General features: G+C 39.1%; 1 protein-coding gene across 12 annotated transcripts in view; it reads left to right on the forward strand.

Moving 5' to 3' along the window:
- SLC7A2 (solute carrier family 7 member 2) overlaps nucleotides 1-13465 on the forward strand; it is a 74579-nt gene that overhangs the window by 2798 nt on the left and 58316 nt on the right. For 4 of the 12 annotated variants that reach the window (XM_015144817.2, XM_077943054.1, XM_015144816.3 and 1 more), the window contains exon 2: nucleotides 2223-2266. The exons of 4 other annotated variants lie outside the window; for them this stretch is intronic. The gene's annotated coding sequence lies outside the window, so the exon portion shown is untranslated. The remainder of the gene's footprint in view (nucleotides 1-2222; nucleotides 2267-13465) is intronic. 4 more of the 12 variants (XM_015144818.2, XM_077943053.1, XM_077943050.1 and 1 more) reach the window with 1 other exon arrangement.

A 13465-nucleotide genomic window follows, 5' to 3' on the forward strand; every position in this document is an offset into this window, starting at 1 on the left:
GTCACATAACACATGTTTAGTATGTCTTTATTGTTGACTGAATGCCACTGATTTCAACAGTTTGAGAAAAGATGTTTTATATGTCTTCAAATGTATTTATTCCTTCATTGAAAACTGAGTTTCTACTCTGTACACTGGAAAATCAAAAAAGCAATGTGTAACTCTGGTTTTAGAGGGATTCTTTAATTATGTTTACATTTGGGGAACTCCATTGGTGGATTTTAAGAGTAGTTTTTTATTTTGCTGTACTGTATTGAAAAATACCACCACTTCTAAGCAGGCAATTTCAGAACTGTCTGTGCCACAAAGCAAGTAATTTACATGCTCTCTCTAATACATGAAGGTGATGCTACTCTTGCATCATTAAAAGCACATGTGCTGGACATTTTTATTTCACTAGTAGTAACAAATTTGTCTGCACTCCTCTTATATTTCCCTTTTACTTGACTTTCTAGCTCTTGTTTTAGAAGGGGTGCTTGTGGCTGTGGAAATGTTGTGGATGACATAGACAAAACCCAGCCAATTCGGGCAGATCACTTGAGGCCAGGAGTTCAAGACCAACCTCGCCAACATGGTGATACCTCGTCTCTACTAAAAATACAAAAATTGGGTTAATAGGTGCAGCAAACCAGCATGGCACATGCATACCTATGTAACAAACCTGTGTGTTCTGCACATGTATCCAAAAACTTAAAGTAAAATAAAAAATAAAAATACAAAAATTAGTCAGGTGTGGTGGCAGGCACCTATAATCCCAGCTACTCGGGAGGCTGAGGCAGGAGAATCGCTTGAACCCGGGAGGTGGAGGTTGCAGTGAGCCGAGATTGTGCTACTGCACTCCAGCCTGGGCGACAGAGTTTGTCTCAAACACACACACACACCCCCCAGCCAATTAGGGGTTCATTTTTGTCAGGCTCCAGCTAGTTAAGGTAATCACAGCATGAGTCACCTATTAATTTTTCTTGTCCATCTTAGTAATGGAAACTGTTACATATCAATCTATGGAAACAAGCAGTATACTGTTACTTTTCACATTCTTATGGACTCTTTTTTTTTTTTTTCTTTTTTGAGACAGTCTCGTTCTGTCGTTCTCTCGCCCAGGCTGGAGTGCAGTGGTACAATCTTTGCTCATGGCAACCTCCACCTTGTGGGTTGAAGCGATTCTCATGCCTCAGCCTCCTTAGTAGCTGGGATTACGGGCGTGTGCCACCATGCTCAGCTAATTTTTATGATTTTAGTATAGATGGGGTTTCGCCATGTTGCCCAGGTTGGTTTCGATCTCCTGGCCTCAAGTGATCCGGCCGCCTCGGCTTTCCAAAGTTCTGGGATTACAGGCATGAGCAACTGCACTCGGCCTCCTGTGGACTCTTAAACTTTAAATATTTCTGAGAAAGGCCTCTGCTGCCATTATGTTGACCTCACTGGTGAGTATAATTAGTATTGACTTAAGAAAAGATTTGAGTTAATGAGGCTATTTTAAAGGCTGAATTCGAATATGTGGGTCACGTCTCTGCTGTTCTTATTTAGACTTTTAGTTTGAACCTCTCTCTTCAGAGTTGTGGCTCCCTGTTATTCTGGGTGTGTATGGATGTGATGTGTTGTGGAAAATCTTGGAATTTCTTGATACAGGACTTTATATATCCAAGACTGAATCATGAAACTAGAGCGTTCTAGTGCTGCAAATGTCATGAATTTAATTTTTCGCCGTATCCCCATCCTCCTGCAAAAAATAAAATATAAAATTTGTAAAATGAGATGAAAAATGAAAGTAACACCCGCACACCCATTCTGGCACTGCTGTGTACTAACCCCCCTCTGCAGAACTGAGCCTAATCTGGGATTCAGTATTGGGAAGGCGAGTGATGCGAGAACATTCCATGACCTTTGTAACAGGAGCTTAAAAAAAAAAAGCCCCGACTGTGTTATATTCATTTTTGGAATATTTGGTGAACAATACACAACAAAGAATTTTTATGTCCCTTGTTGATTCTTACTAGTTTTTCCCACAGTTGTGGGGAAAATTCTCTTCTTTCTTTAACCCATTTTGGCTTCATCAAGTCTCCCTAAGTCTTCCTACAAGTGTGTGTATATATATATGTTGGGAGTATATCTGTGGCTAAGGTGGGAGGATCGCTTGAATCTGGGAGGTGGAGGCTTAAAAAAAAAGAATGGAGAAATCACATGAGCCTTTTAGTTACCACTCCCATCATTGCTTCTCCCAGCAGGAGACTCTGAAGACCAGCAGGAAAGCAGTGAGCCTTTACAGGTTAGTGTTGATTTCAATCTTGGCTTGCACGTTGGAATGGAAAAAGGACTGATTAAAAAAAAATGTTGACAGTGGAAAGATTTGTGCCTATTCCATATTAGAGAGGGAAGAGTTCTTCTGTTAGAAGAAACACATTGAGTTTCGTGTCCTACCATTGGCCTAGTAGAAGAAAAAAATACTTTAAAAGAATGTTTACTGGAGACTTCAATTCCTATAAGATATTGCTCTTCTGTTGTACAAGGAAGATTTCCATCGAAGTACGGAGTTGGGTATCACTAGTTCACTTTCCAGGTTCCTGGTTCTTGTGAATGTACCCTTTAGAAAATTTTTGATACTCATTCCTGAGAGGTTGGGTGGAGGGGGGTTTGGACAAGTAATTGATTCACATTTTTTAGTCTACTCAGGCAGATTATTTAAAGGAATCCTGGAATGAGTCCATTTCTTCTAGGGGAATCACTTCACAAGGTTTTTGTTCAGTGGACCTCAGGTGCTCCAAATTCTTTAATCATGGTTCTTCACCACGTACTGCTAGAATATCATGATTGGTTCTTACATGGGCAGTAAATAGTATTCATTTTAGGTCTTGGGTTGGGTGGTGAGTGCATGTTCATTATATTATTATTTTAAAATGTTGTATAAGTTAATAAAATTTTAAATGAACTTTCCATAAATCAATTAGTAAATAAAAATTTCACAAATTTCTTCTTTGTGGTTTTTCTTCAAGTAGAAAACATCTTTATTTTTATTTTTATTTATTTATTTTTTGAGACAGAGTCTCCCTCTGTCGCCCAGGCTGGAGTGCAGTTGCGCAGTTTTGGCTCACTGCAAGCTCCGCCTCCCGGGTTCACGCCATTCTCCTGCCTCAGCCTCCCGAGTAGTTGGGACTACAGGCGCCCGCAACCCGGCTAATTTTTTGTGTTTTTAGTAGGGACGGGGTTTCACCGTGTTAGCCAGGATGATTCTGATCTCCTGACTTCGTGATCTGCCTGCCTCGGCCTCCCAAAGTGCTGGGATTACAGGCGTGAGCCACCGCGCCCGACAAAAAACACCTTTATTGAAAGAAATTTTCCCCTTCAGAAGGGTGGCTGTTTCTTTGGATCGTGCCTTTTTTCCTTCCTGAAATTTACTTTATATTCACTCCCACGATGTTCCTTGTCTGTTCTAGCAAAGGGTACTTATTATTCATACATGACGCTCATAGTTCACAGAATATTTGCAACTTTCCAAGGTACTTGTCCTGATAAAAATTCAAATGGAAACTCTTTGTGATAATTTGTATCAATGTGGGTATGAATTCCTGTGGGAAAAGCCTGAGCTCAAAACTTTAGGCTACTCTGGATGGACTTTCTATTTGCTTTAATGATCATATGAAACAATCCAATTTTATATTTATATTTGAATTCACCAGCAAGTTTTAAGTGGTTTTTTTCATTCAGTTGTGATTTAAGCAATTGTTTGGGAGACATCTTTGCTCTTGGGTTCTGGGGAGACCTAGAAGGAGCCTGGGGTGAGCTTTGACCCTCCATCCTTAGGCCTCAGAAACACTCAGGTGTATTTTGGCCACATGAGGAATTTACCTTTGTTCCACGGCAGCCTATGGCAAGAAAGTGAAATCACATTGGCTGTGATTTACCAAGCGAAGTGAGGTTTCGATTTCAACTCAGAGGCCTGGCATTTTGCATTGATCTGGACTTTCTTGAAGGCATTGATAGAAGAATAACAAACTACTAAGAATTCAGTTTATTGATCATCTTGAAACGAAAGGGGACTGTTGAGTGTTTAGTGAGTCTCAGTGTGGAGTAAGTATCGAGCATCGGCTGTGTGCCCTGTGAGAATGTGCCAGGTGCTCGGTGAGATTGAGGCAGGTGGTAAATGAGATCTTGTGGCTCTCCTGGACCACTGGTCAGTTTCGTACAGAGTTCAGTTTCTAAGGGATTGAAGCCCCTACCTTTGAATTAGTTGCTCTTTAAATTATTTCACATTTTAAAGTCTTGAATTGCAGTGATATTTTTAAATGTTTATGTAATTCTAATTGGCAGAGCACAAACGTGATAGAATTGCCAGTGGTTCTTATTATGGGATAAAATTGAGGTCATGTTGAATGACCAGAGTAACAATTAATTCTATCAAGTTTATCGATTGTATTTCTGTATGCATTCCTTAGAGAACCCATATATGTTCACAGTTACTCTTCTACCATGTTGTCTTCTCTCTGGTTTTCATCTATATTACCACCTTTTATTAACAAATTTGGAGAAGTTAAAGGTCATACTCTTTTTAAGTAGTATTGTATTAATATTTACAACTTGAGGGCCGTACTGTTTGAGCAGTCTCTGAAATTTAACTGCAACTCTTAAAAGATTGAATAAGTGACTCAAACAGGAGAACTAAAGAAATTCAGGTAAAGAAAAAGAAAAGATTGGGTGACGTTTACGGTTTTTTCTAATGAAAGGCATTTGAATGAATGATTCCCATAGTTCCCTGATACACAGAGAAGGAGCTCCTCCTCCTTTACTCCGATATGTTGGCCATTCTGTTTACATTCATGCCTCTGGGGGAAAGAATAACTCTTAAGATCATAGCAGCTGTTTTGTACAGCAGTGACTCCCTTGATGTTTTAGGGGAGTTAAGGATATTAAGTGATGGAAGCATGTACCCCCTGATCCCATCCAGTTCACTTCCCTGTAAAAAAGAATGCACATCTGTATGTAAACTGTGCCTCCTCCCTCCGGCAATTTTGTGTAAGATTTCTGGAAGGTCAAGACTTCCTGCATTCCAACCAGTGGGCTACCAGGGTTTCAGAAACCCAAGATAAGAACCCTGGAACGCAGAAACCATTTCAACTTCTCGGAGAAATATCTTAAGAGAGAATCCTGTGGGCAGGATGGGGCCTTCTTGGTCATGCGTCCTTTCCTCTTGCTGAAGAAGACTGCTTATGACCTCCAAGTTGGTGCTGAGAACTGGCTCAGAAGTAGATGCGGCAGTCGGGGGCACTCTGTGAGTCGCAGAGCTGTGACAGTAACACAGCAATGACCGTTCTCACTAGTGGATGCCGTTCCCTGGCCTCAAGGATATACTTGACTTCAGTGATCTCCAGCCTCACCATCTTTTTTTCCTCCAAATTCTTAGTTTCATAGATTTCAATGTCTTCCTATGGGCCAGAAACAAATTTGCTTGAGTTTTTGCTGAGATCATTTAAATTGAGTATTTGTAAATGTATGACATAAACAGGAAAAAAAAAAAATGGATAAGAATAGTCAATGCCCTCTTTTCTTATCTAAAATTGGAGCATCTTTAGTGTGATGTTTGAAATCTAATCTTGCCAGCTCAATGTCAGTCTGATATGGATGTTCTTGTAGAAATCTCTGAGATTTAGTAAACTCACAGTTGAATAGAACTGAATCATACTAAAGATCAATGGAAGCATCCTTGCAGGGCCTTATCCGTTTTTATAATGTAAAATAACCCTTAGCTTTTCCTTTTATAGTTATGTTTGTTCAATAACATGCTTAATGAGTAGTAGTGAGACGAAGTGAGGAATTTTAATGCTGATTTAGCTACTGAAATTATCTCTTGCAACATTTGCTTTACTTGTAGCTAGGATTTGTAATGTTTTATTGCAAAAGAGAGCCCTCTTTTAAAGGCATTGCATTTGTGGCATAGTGGTTGTGTAGGTGGAGTAGGACTTGTGTCTGTACAATTCATCAAGAGCATGGCACAGAGCGCTTTTACATGCCATTCAGAGACAATAGTGGGTGTTGATAAAATTTGTAGTAGTAGAGCTGTGAAAACAAGTGCTGGGCTGGTGCCTGCTTTAAACTCTCTTGAAACTTAGCAGAATTTCATTTTTATAACTAAAATCACTGTTTTCTTTAAAGAGGATTGATAACATGAGTAACGCTTTGTGTCCTGGAAATTTGTTTGCTTATATCACTATAAAAATGATGAGACACTGTTGTGGTAGTTGATTTTGTGTTTTAAAGCCTAAACTTCACAGTACATTTAAAACTGTCCTATATGAAATTTCAGAGGCTTCGGACATGTTCCTCTCTAGCCTCCTTCGCTGTGGACAGTTATCAAGTTTCTGGCGCAGTGCTAGACAAATACGGAAGAGAAGTAAGTGCCTCAGAATGACATTTTAGAGCGCTCTTTTTATAGGTTAAGAGACTGAGGTCTTGAGAGGTGTAACTCATCTGAGGTTAGACAGCTAGGGATAGAGCGAAGAATAGAGTCCTAGCATATTGAAAAATCAGACCATTCTGTTTTTGTGAAAACAAATAATAATTACTAGAATACACTACTTATGTGGAATTTTTTTTTTTTTTTTGAGACAGACTCTTGCTTTGTCACCTGGCTGGAGTGCAGTGGCGCAATCTCAGCTCATGTGAGGTTAGACAGCTGGGGGTAGAGTGAAGACTAGAGTCCAAGCATGTTGAAAAATCAGACCATTATGTTTTGTGAAAACAAATAATAATTACTAGAATGCACTACTTATTTGTGGAATTTTTTTTTTTTTTTTGAGGCAGACTGTCACTGTGTCACCAGGCTGGAGTGCAACGGCGCAATCTTGGCTCACTGCAACCTCTGCCTCCCGGGTTCAAGCGATTCCCCTGCGTCAGCCTCCTGTAGTCGCGTACCACCGCGCCTGGCTAGTTTTTTTTATATTTTAGTAGAGACTGGGTTTTACTGTGTTGGCCAGGATGGTCTCGATCCCCTGACCTTGTGATGTACCTGCCTTGGCCTCCCAAAGTGCTGGGATTACAGGCATGAGCCACCATGCCTGGCCTATGTGGAATTTTTAAATTGGGAATCAGTACAATTTTAACTTAAAATTTTTAGATTTTAATGGTTAACTATAATTTATTATATAATATTAAAAAGCTGGAAGTGATTTAAATGTGTGTGTGTGTGTGTGTGTGTGTGTGTGCATTAATATTATTTTTGTGTGTGTGGAGACGGAGATCTCACTGTGTTGCATAGGTTGGTTTTGAACTCCTGGCCTCAAACGATCTTCTCACCTTCACCTCCCAAAGTGCAGGAATTATAGGCATAAGCTACTGTACCTGGCCTTTTTAAGTTTTTTGAAGAAAGGATTTTGAATGTCCACAATGCAGAGAGATGAAAAATATTTGAAGTGATGGATATGCAAATTACCCTGATTTGATCATTACATATAGTATATACATATTGAAATATCCTGTATCCCATAAATATGTACAATTATTACATCTCAGTGAAAAAAGAAAAAATACAAATGAATAAATTTAAGAAACTCTTAATTTAGTGATAACATGTAATAGAAATATGCCCTAAAGATTTCATAAGCTATTAAATTATTTTTCAAAGAGATATTTGAAGCTAATGAAGTGCATTTAGAAAATTGTAAGTGTTAAGGAAGAGTGGAAAAGAAAGTTTTTAGTTTTTAAAATTTCTTGGAAATTAATATATTTGGATAAGATATTTTAGTAGAGTGACATTCTTATGGTATGAACAAGTTTATTAAATGGCATACTTTTACCAGAAAATGGGAAAATATAGTCTTAATCTAAAAATAAAAAGACTTTAAATATGAGTTCTAAGTCTTTTAAAGTCATTAGGGTTTGAACCTCATAAATGGTGCTTTTAAACAAGTAAGTTCTGTTTGGAGTGCTATTGTTTTTTTTTTTTTTTAATAAAAAGCTCTTTGAATTTTTTACTTTTTCTAATTATCATAGGTAACAGATGGTTTGCACTTAGTTCGGTGAACCAAACAAAAAAAGAGCAGACTTGGCAGAACATTTCTGTTGATAGTGCATTTCATCTGTACTGAAATGGATCACATGTACTTTTTGAATAATGAATAACATATTTACATTATTCTGGTCTTTTTTGCTACAAAGTATAAGAGAAATGTGAAGGACATACAACCTTATTGTTACTCTTGTAAATTATGTAAAATATTTTTGTATTCTTCCTACATTGCTAACTCTAGGTATTGTTGGATGTCCTGTCTACTTTTAAAAAGGATAAATTGGGCCAGGCGCAGTGGCTCATGCCTGTAATCCCAGCACTTTGGGAGGCCAAGGCAGGCAGATCACCTGAGATCAGGAGTTCAAGACCAGCCTGGCCAACATGGCAAAACTACATCTCTAATAAAAATACAAAAATCAGCTGGGTGTGGTGGCGGGCGCCTGTAATCCCAGCTGCTCAGGAGGCTGCAGTAGGAGAATCACTTGAACCCAGGAGGCGGAGGTTGCAGTGAGGTGAGATTGCACCACTGCACTCCAGCCTGAGAGACAGAGCAAGACTCTGTCTCAAAAAAAATAAAAATAAAAATAAACAAATAGTAAAAATGATAATTTAGTCAGGTGACTGAAAACTGAAAGCCCAATTTATCTCATTGAACCACTGGTAATGGTAGTATATTAATATATTAATTTTTATAAGGATTTTAAAAACCCTGAGGGACCCACATTATTTCTCTCAGTTTTGAAAGTATTTAGTGGAATTGAAATTTTTATTTTTATTTTTTTGACTTTCAGTTGATTGGTCGGTGCCACCTTTTGGTGGCGAGCTCCTGTGGTGTGTGTTGGTGATGATGGAGATGCTGGTTTATAAGGCAGGCGAATGATATCACTAAAGTGGAGGCAGCTCTGGGAGTGGGGGCTGTAGACACCAGCTGTAGTTGTTGGTACCAACGGTAATTGAAAGTTCGAGTCATCTGTTTAAAGAATGGGCCTTTACGTCATCATGTCATTTTAATTCATTGCATATTGGACCAGAGAAATCAGTAAAGTTGAACTATAAAATCTGAAATCTAACGTTTTATGTGTGAATCAGAATTCAGGCTATTTTCAAGAATTGGAAGAGAAGTGCTCATTTTAGTGAACTAAGTTTAATTTCCCTTTTATTATTATCATTATTCTTTTGAGACAGAGTCTCGCTCTGTCGCCCATTGGAGTGCAGTGGTACGATCTTGGCTCATTGCAACCCCTGCCTCCCTGGTTCAAGGGATTCTTCTGCCTCACCCTCCCAAGTAGCTGGGATTAATTACAGGTGCCCACCACCAGACCTGGCTAATTTTTGTATTTTTAGTAAAGACAGGGTTTCGCCATGATAGCCAGGGTCGTCCTGAACTCCTGACCTCAAGTGGTCCACCCGCGTTGGCCTCCCAAAGTGCTGGGAATACAGGTGTGAGCTACCACGCCCGGCAACTTTTTAAGTACAATAAAGAGAGAAACAAGAATGCAATAATTTTTTTTTTCTTTTCACCTCCAACAAAGTGAAGTATGCAGAACAGTGTTTTATGGTAGAGAAAAGTAATTTTTTTCTAGTGTTCATTTCTCTAAAACATCTACTGAAATTATTTGCTGAATGGAATCTTCCACGTCTCTAAAAACATGATATGCAGTATGAATAGATTTAGTAAATCATAAGATTCTGGGCTCGGAATAAGCCTATGTGTTTCATTTCAAGCAGAACTGTATCTACCTATTTCTCACTGGTGTGTGCCTTATGTATGTAAGAGTGAATTGAGGCCCGGTGTAGTGGCTCATGCCTGTAATCCCAGCACTTTGGAGGCCAAGGCAGGTGGATCAGTTGAGATCAGAAGTTCGAGACCAACCTGAACAACATGGTGAAACCACGTCTCTGCTAAACATACGAAAATTAGCCGGGCATGATAGCAGGTGACTATAATCCCAGCTACTTGGAGGGCTGAGGCAGGAGCGTCGCTTGAACCTGGGAGGCGGAGGTTGCAGCGAGCCAAGATAGCGCCGCTGCACTCCAGCCTGGGTGACAGAGCAAGACTCTGTCTCAAAATAAATAAATAAATAAATAAATAAATAAATAAATAAATAAATAATAAAAGAGTGAACTGGCCTTTTTATGTGTACGGAAGTATCTGCAGAAAAGTCAAAATTGCCTAACTGGTAACATAAATGACAGTACTTCCGTATTTAAAAACAGTAAAATGTTGAGACTATAACTAGGAAAAACAGCTGTAGAATCAGCACACTGTCACCCACATTGGCTGAACTAATTTACATTCCCACCAATAGTGTAAAAGTGTTCCTATTTCTCCACAGCTTTGTCAGCATCTGTTGTTTCTTGACTTTTTAATAGTCACCATTCTGACTGGTGTGCGATGGTATCTCACTGTGGTTTTGATTTGCATTTCTCTAATGATCAGTGATGTTGAGCTTTTTTTCATATGTTGGTTGCATGAATGTTTTCCTTTGATAAGTGTCTGTTCATATCCTTTGCCCTCTTTTTGATGGAAGACAGTGTGGTGATTCCTCAAGGATCTAGAACCGGAAATATCATTTGGCCCAGCAGTCGCATCATGGGGTATATACCCAAAGGAAAAGAAATCATTCTACCATGAAAACGCATCCACACGTATGTGTGTTGCAGCACTGTTTACAATAGCAAAGACGTGGAACCAACCCAAATGCTCATCAGTGAGAGACTGGGTAAAGAAAGCGTGGCACATGTACACCGTGGAATACTATTCAGCCATAAAAAGGAATGAGATCATGTCCTTTGCAGGGATGTGGATGAAGCTGGAAGCCATTATCCTCAACAAACTAACACAGGAACAGAAAACCAAACACTCCATGTTCTCACTCATAAGTCGGAGTTGAACAGTGAGAACACATGGACACCTAGAGGGGAACAACACACACTGGGGCCAGTTGAGGAGTTGGGGGTGATGGGAGGGAGAGCATTAGGACAAACAGCTAATGCATGCGGAGCTTAAAACCTAGATGACGGGTTGATAGGTGCGGCAAACCACTATTGCATACGTATACCTACGTAACAAACCTGCACATTCTCCACTTCTATCCCGGAACTTAAAGTAAAATTAAAAAAAAAAATCTGTAGAAAACAGTTAAGCATTTTCTTCTTAACTTCTTCATCCCTAGTCCTGCAGTGTTGATGTTTCCAACACTTTTATTTCAGTGCCTAGGAAGAGGTAGGAGTTGTTAGGGAATCAGAAGAACCCTAAGGCCTTGCCTCTTTCTCAGTCACTGGTTGTAGTCATTGTTTTACAAGTTTTTAAATAGAGCTAGGGAGGGCTCAGTGCGTGATTTGAATTAGACTAATACAGTTACTGCTTTTTGACATCCTGTTATTACATTTGTTGTACAAATTATTCACAGAATAGATAGAATTCAGTGAGTTCAGTTCTTATTCAAGTGATATAATGTGTCGCTAAACCATTAAACATTATACATTAAAATATTGAGTATAAAAAAGCTACTGGCAGAAATAACTGAAGGTGAGATTTTTCAAGGATAATGATCATTTTATAATTACTGTTAGAAGGTAATAAACTGGGGGCTTTACAATTCTAAACAAAAACCTTCCCACTTGAAAAAAATTTCCATTTAAAATTTAGACTCTGAAAGTTAAAATTTAGAGGGTTGGAACCCAAGCTAGGGCTGGCCACCAAAGTTTATGTTCTTTCTACACCCACCTCCTAACACACTGATACTATGATGCTGGTGATTTCACAACGTAATCTGTCATTCTTTCAGAAAATAATCTCCTTTGGAAATCTTTGGCGTACTTGCATGAAGATAAATTCTAAACTTTGCTTCTTCCTCCTTTAAAGACGTAGTTGTTCAGTGCTATGGAATGCTTCTGCAGTGCAGAACTTCTCTTTGTACTTAGGTAGAGACATATACAAAAAGGGCATGCGTGTCCTGTGAGATCTTAGAACATATATTCTACGTCACGCTTATTAGTGTTTGTCTGTCTACGTGGAGTAACAAAAGATACGGCTTTTTTTCAAGGCCCTGGAGACACACAGGCCGAAATCCAACATTAAAACAGAACCCTACGCCAGGCACAGCTCACCCCTGTAATCCCAGCACTTTGGGAGGTCAAGGAGGGTGGATCACCTGAGGTCAGGAGTTCAAGGCCAGCTTGACAACCATGGTGAAACCCTATCTCTACTAAAAATACAAAAATTAGCTGGGCATGGTGGCGCGTGCTTGTAATGCCAGCTACTTGGGAGGCTGAGGCAGGAGAATTGCTTGAACCAGGGAGGTGGAGACTGCAGTGAGCCGAGATCATGCTACTGCACTCCAGCCTAGGTGACAGAGTGAGACTCCATCCCAAAACAAACAAACACATAGAACCCCAAGTGGAGTGGGGTAAAAAATATATAACCTTTCTTATCCTTCATGGTGGGTTTTTTCCCCGTATTTTTAAAATCACAGTTAGTAGACATAACACAAAATTTACCATCTTAGCCATTTTTAAGGGTTCAGTAGCATTAAGTACATTCACATCGTTGTGCAACAGATTTCTAGAACTTTTTAATCTTGCGAAACTGAAACTCTGTACCCTTTAATCAGTTTCCCGTTTCCCCTTTCCTTCAGCCCTGGGCAACCACCATTCTACTTTCTGTCTCTATGAATTTGACTGCTCTAGTAACCTTATACATGTGGAATCAGACAGTGTTTTGCCTTTTTGTGGCTGGATTATTTCACTGAGCATGATGTCCTCAAGGTTCATCCGTGTTGCAGCATGTGTCAGAATTTCCATCCATTTTAAGGCTGAATAATAGTCCGTTGTATGTATAAAGCACATTTTATTAATCCATTTATCCATGATAGACACTTGCGTTGCTTTCACCTTTTTGTAGAATGCCTTTTGTAATTGCTGTCATGAACGATGCTACGGTGAACGTGAGTGTGCAAATACCTCTTCAAGACCCTGATTTCAGATTTTTTTGATCATGTAGCCAGTAGTAGAATTGCCAGATCATATGCTAATTCTGTTTTTAATTTTTTGAGGAGCTGCCATATTGTTCCCCACAGCAGTGGCTGTTTTACAGTACTGCGGACACAAGGATTCCAGTTTCTCCATATCCTCATCAATACATGTTATTTTCTGTTTTTTTTTCTTTTTTTTTTTTAGTAGTCATCCTTAGGGATACTAATTATAATTACAAGTTTGCTCTAAACTGAAACAAAACACAAAATCATCCACTTTACCTCCATTCACACAAAAGGTTTAAAACCTGCCTGGTTATGTTTCTATGATTTTAAAAGATAGAAAAAGTTCCATTTATTTTAAAAGAGAAGATTTTGTCTTTCTCATTTCGGTGAAACTTATCACAGGATCTCCAGTGCCTTTATGCTGATTACTGTTACGATTCTAAGATTTGAGGTAGTTGTGATTCATAAATTTGAACTAGTAGAATCT

Source organism: Macaca mulatta, chromosome 8, assembly GCF_049350105.2.
Source record: "Macaca mulatta isolate MMU2019108-1 chromosome 8, T2T-MMU8v2.0, whole genome shotgun sequence".
Taxonomy (NCBI): domain Eukaryota; kingdom Metazoa; phylum Chordata; class Mammalia; order Primates; family Cercopithecidae; genus Macaca; species Macaca mulatta.